This window comes from Oryctolagus cuniculus, chromosome 2, assembly GCF_964237555.1.
Source record: "Oryctolagus cuniculus chromosome 2, mOryCun1.1, whole genome shotgun sequence".
In the NCBI taxonomy this organism is placed as follows: Eukaryota; Metazoa; Chordata; class Mammalia; order Lagomorpha; family Leporidae; genus Oryctolagus; species Oryctolagus cuniculus.
Window position 1 is genome coordinate 142,734,175 of NC_091433.1, and position 6,000 is coordinate 142,740,174.

The 6,000-nt window shown below is 38.6% G+C and overlaps 1 long non-coding RNA gene across 1 annotated transcript in view; it reads left to right on the forward strand.

Moving 5' to 3' along the window:
- The window catches only part of LOC127488598 (uncharacterized), a 114,917-nt gene extending 109,660 nt beyond the window's left edge, over window positions 1-5,257 (forward strand). The window contains exon 3 of the long non-coding RNA XR_011386915.1: window positions 1,735-5,257. This is a non-coding gene — a long non-coding RNA (uncharacterized lncRNA). The remainder of the gene's footprint in view (window positions 1-1,734) is intronic.
- The last annotated feature ends 743 nt before the right edge of the window (window positions 5,258-6,000 follow it).

The window sequence follows — 6,000 nt, forward strand, 5'->3', positions numbered from 1 at the left end:
ATTTTTGATTCAAGCACAGGTCCTGAAAAAGCAGGAGAATACCATGTTGATGTGACTTAGAAAGAGGATTAGGAGAGCTTCTTAGGTGCCAGTTTGGTCCTAATTCATGATCAGAAAATGAGGAATTTCATTAGCACTCTGGTGATGTTTAAAATCATACGGACTTTGCCTTGGTCCAGGTTATTATTTCCAGCCGGTCGCATAATGACAGGTACACAGAAGCCATTTTCTACCTGCTGGGCCTAAGCTCTTCCCTCACATTCTGCTACTTGGGTAAGGTAGTGTAGATTATGTAGCTACTATAATGTAGATAGGAGTAGATATATCAAAATCTGATAGCATAGGAAGGAATTCTTTTAAAATGACTCTAAGAACTATATAAAGTGCATTCAAGATTTTCTTAATGGCTAATCTATAAAAGTACCTGGCATCAAGTAAGATTGCCTGACACATTCTTGAAAACCTACTATGCACTAGGCCTTGTAGACATCACACCAACCCAACAGAGTTGATATTGTCATCTCCATTTTACTGATGTGAAATTTAAGTCAGATGGCTAAAAAGTAGCAGAGCTCAGAACCAAATCTCCTATACCCTAAATGTTTGTTCAATGAATGTTGACAATTAAATCCATACCATATTCACATATGGATATTCATAAATGCTTATCCGTTAATTATACCCACATGTGTCAGAATTCCCATCTGTTTTTTGATGGAATGATTAGTAAATCAGAAGGAGTCTTTTTTTTTTTTTTATGATAGGCACAAGCATGCTTCCTCCGTTTTTCTTCTACATAAAGGCCTTTGTAATGCTTTTCAAATCCCAGTCCAAAGGGTTGTCTCCAGGGATCAAGGGATGCTTAACTTTGTTCTCTAAAGCCAATTGTGCTACAAATGAAGATGGCAATTAGCATTCATCATCCTTAGTGATTTTTATCTCCCTCTCTGGGTTTACAGAGTGCTTATCACTGCGGTGCCTAAGTGCACTGACATGCTTGCTGGCTAACTTCTCAGGAAATAGTCCTGGGAGGGGAACAGCGCTTGCTTCTGAGATGTCTAATGTGTAGCTCCCAGAAAACTGTGGCGTCTCCTCCTCACTGCCAGATCTTCATCTTCTGAACTCCTGGGTAGTCTACACTTTCCAACACTATTGCAATGAGATCCTTATTAAGATGGTGTGTAGCGCTTCGAGCCATGGCAAGATATACTGAAGAGTCTGTGCCATGATGTACCTATGTATTACTTGACACTTGTTTTTAGGATTTGGTATAAGGAGAATCTATAAATAAAAAAAAAAAAAGTAGGTTATATTAAGAGGCTACCTGAGCGTCTCATGAAACCTGTGTGCTAATAGAGCTTTGCCTCATACAAGTGGAGAATCGAGCAACTACTCATTCCTCTCTGTCATCCCAAAAACTCTTCTTTCTTCTGTTGTTTCCGTGTTTGATTCGTTTCTCTCTGAAGATCAGTTTCACTTGTTCATACATCTGTTTACCCATGGCCCATTATGGATACCTTCAAATGGTGGCCTTATCCTGCAAATCTGTATGATCTTTTAGCTCACAATTCTTACATCTAAGAAGATTCTAATGTCCCTGTTTCAAATTCCTGGGAGAAAAAATCTGCAGCAGCTGGTTTACTCCTGGCCTGAACAGTTGTGATGTGTGACAGTGGGTAGGGAAGAGAGATTGTATCTACTGACTCCTCTTTTTTTTTTTTTTTTTTTTTTCAGAACACTGAGCAAGTATCTTAAGCATTGGAATATCAGTACAGAGGTATGCATCTCTAGAATCAACTACAGTAAAGATTGTACGGATGAGGAGGAATGTGCTTAACTATGTACAACAATGAATTTTTAAGCCACTACACTTAGGAGAGCAAAACAAAATTAAAATGCAGGAAAACCATGTACTGGACATATTTTGATAAAAATGCTTCTACAGAGCACCCACGAAATGAAAATACTTAATCTTAGATCTGAAGTCAAGAATCTCCATTGTTTCACCGTGTTTCTTGGAAACTTCCATGTTGTGTTTCTACACATAAACTCATTTGATGGGATCTAAGGAAAAGAGAAAGTAGAATTCAGCCAAATATTCTTCTTCTGCCCTAGAATACACTGAAGAACCACCTTCGTCCTCTCTGTGATTTTCCTATGTAGCCACAGCCACCATCCAGTTTAGGGCTGTTTCAGGGAATCATAGAAAATATACATTATCTTTTAAGTCCACTTTCCAGAAACACTTTTAAGTCCCTTCTTATTGTTCACTTTGTGCAAATGACCTGAAAATTCTTGAAGATCACTACAAAATTCAGTTATCTATTTCTGTATTTCTCTCAAGCTGTTGGTAAATCATAATCAAGATTTCTAACAATACTGGGTAGATTTCTATGATTTGCTGAAGAAAATTTAAATTATAATGGATTATTGAGGAAAGTTCAATTCACAGACACCTTTTTTCAGTATCCTGGAATTCCTTTCTACTCAAGCCTTTTACTTTTAAGGTTCCAGGTAGAATTATTATGCCCCTCACTTGATGACCAGTATTGGGTAAGAAATATTATCCCATTTATAATATCCTATTTACATATTTTATTTTCCAAAAAGTGCTTTTTCACAGGTTGCTGACCCTGAAGTATGTAGCTGAGGGTTTGTGAGGAGCTGATTTCTCTGCAAAGCAGCTTTATCTTCTGGTTGGATGCAGGCTTGCCTATAGGAGCTTGAAGGCTGATTCTAGTCCCACTGGAAGAGTAATAGCACAATTTCGCATTTTCCTTGTCTTCTAAAAACTATGTTAAAAGCATTATATTTTATCTCTATTGCTTCATCCTTAGTCCGGCTAAGGGATTTATTTAACTTTGGGATGAGGCTGAAAGATCACCATTTTCATGCATACTATCAAAATATAAAAATATGATAATTTAATGGACCCAACAAGCTTGACTACAATCGTATGTATGAGTCAGTTTTTGTTACTGCAATGGAAGATCAGAGAGAAACTATCTTTTGAAGAAAAGAGAGTGTTAGAATGGAAGTTCACAGTCTAAGATAAGGCAGACCCATTGGTTTGGCTTCTGGTGTTAGCATTCTGGCTGGCCAAGTCCTGAAGCAGTGTAGAGCATTCCATAGCAAGAGAGAGGTGTGTGTCTGTCCGTTTCTCTTCTTATAAAGCTACATGGTCATATAATGGGGACTATTGGCACATCTTTTCCTCTTCAAACAAGATAGGAGTCTGTGGCAGAGGATAAGTCAAGGTAGGACTCTGTTGTGTGGGTAACTATTTAAATTTTTGTTTGTTTGAAAGATGTAAGTAGGGAGAGACAAAGAGATCCTCTATCTGCTGGTTTCCTTCTCAAATGCCCATAATAGCCTGGGGCTAGGTAAGTCAAACCAGGAACCCAGAACTCCATTTGGGTCTACCTTGTGGGTGACTAGGACCTAAACACTTGAGACATCCTATGCTATCTCCCAAAGTGCACATTAGCAGGAAGATGGAATTGAACCCAGGCACTTGTACCCAGGCACTCCAACATGGGATGCAAATATCTCGAGTGGCATGTCAACCATTGTGTCAAAAGCCCATTCCTGGAAAACTTCTAATGGTAGTGTTTAGCAAAGTCTAATGCAGTAATTAAAATAGGATCAGACAAGTGTTCTAGGCATAAACCCTCTTCCCCTACAGACCGTGTCACACTAGAATATAGCAGGTGGAATGGGAGTGCCTGATATGAACTCCCTTTCTGCCACCAGGCAAGCCCTAACCTTCTTGCTTACTCCTCACCCCCCATTTATTCCTTATTATCACTTAACTCACTATATATTTTACTTATTTGGTTATAATTTTGCTTCTCCCTCTGTAGAGTGTAAGCTCCATAAAGGCAGAGATTTTTGACTGTTTTGATCAGATTTTAGGTGTCCACATGGGTACTTAACAAACATTGTTGAATTGAATGAGTGTTGCTGTTGGGTATCCAATGGAACAGGGTAGTCAGATAGCCAATGCCTGTGCTTCCTCATTCACAACTGGTTCTGCCTCAGTCTGTCTCATTTTTGAGTCTCAGAAATTTTATGGCCCAATACTGATTGATATTTTGTTTGGTTGGTTGGTTTTGGTGTAGGCTCTCTCCCTTTTTCCTATCCTCTGTTCTGTATTTCACCAAGTGTTTTTCACTATCATTTGGAGAAAGTTTTTCTGTATCTCTAACTCCCAGAATTTCTTTTGCTAAGTCATGAAGTGGTATGAGAAAGATGAGGAAGACATTACAGGGAGACTAGAGTGCTGGGTGACTAGCAAATTATTTCCAGGAGACAGTTAGTTGGAGGGCATCCTCTTAGGGAAGCAAACCCAAGAGGGTGTAACCTTTCTGTTCTAGGTTTATAGGGCTAAGTTATACAAGACAGAGGACAAAAAAATTACCCACATGCACACTAGGCTGTGGGTCAGTTGCTTGCCACTATGAAATCATTGAGATGAAACGTTCTGCTTTTATGGGAAAGAAGGTTTCAAAGCCTCCCTTGATAAAATTTCCTGGATAAATACCACATAGGTGTATATTCATTCATTCCATAGTGCTTGTTATGTATCAAGGCTGATCTAAGTAGTTCAAAAACAAATATTAACTGATCAATAGCAGGTCTTTTGGCTTAGCCATAAAACCACCACCTGCAATATGGGCATCCCATGTGGGTATTGGTTTGAGTCCAGGCTGTTCCACTTCTGATCCAGTTCCCTGCTAATGTGCCTAGAAAAGCAGCTGAGGATGCTTCAAGTCATTGGGTCCCTAAACCTATTGGAAGAAGCTCCTGGATCTTGGCTTCAGTCTGGCCCAGCCCCGCCGTTGTGGCCATTTGGGGAGTGAAGCAGTGGATGGATGATTTCACTCTGTCTCTCCTTCTGTGTAACTCTGCCTTTCAAATAAATAAAACAAATATTTAAGAAGTCTATTATCCACCTCCCCATTTTATGGATGAACAAAGAGAAGAACAGAAGAAAAAAGGGGATAAATAACTTGCTGGAGACAAGGAGGTGATCATGGCAGAGCTAAAATGTGTACCTGATTGTCCAGATCTGGCTCCAGAATCTGTAAATTTATCTATTGGCTAGGCTCCCTCTCTAGTATTTGCTAATACTTTTGAGGTATTGGTTGTGATTCATTAAAAATCTTCCATAATTCTCCAAGATTCTTATAAAGGCAATGACAAAAACCCACAGTGGAAGATAGGCATTTATTTTAACTTCAAAGAAAGTACTTTTGTGACCTGATTTGTTTTCATACATTGATTATATATACGTGTGTGTATACATATATTAAATGTATATACATATATACATATCAGAATGTATATATACATATACATATATATTCAAATGCAACATGAATATATTTTGTCTAATCCATACAGAGCTTTGTCAATATTTCTTCTTTATTCTCTTTTATGCCAGCAGCTTTCTTTATGCCTTTCCATTTTCCACATTTTTCAGAGTGATTGGATTAGGTTGCATACACTGCTTCTGAAATATTAAGTGCACACAATCCGCATCCACACGCATTGGGCCTATCGTTATGATCTATCATTTCAAAAATCCACATGTTGGAAAAGAGAAGAATAGGCCTTGAGTGCTATGAAGTATTAGGTCCAAAGAACCCTCTGCCATTCATCTTCTACTAATGCAGGGACTAACAAGACCCCAGAGTTTCTCTCTCATTGGCAGATCCTTTGTCCTAAAAACACTGAAACTACACACACAGACACACACACACACACACACACTCACCTGCTTGCATCCACTTCATTCATCTAAGATAGTTAATCCATTTCATAATGAATACATTGCTGCATAGTTAAGTAGGAGAGGGTACCTAACTAGTTTGTTCTTCCTAAAATTTTTAGAGATTTGGAGTCAGTACAAGTGACCATCCAAATTGATGAGCTCAGACCCCAGGACTATTTTGGGGGAAAAAAAGACTAGATACAGAGATTGTTGGGTACAGCATT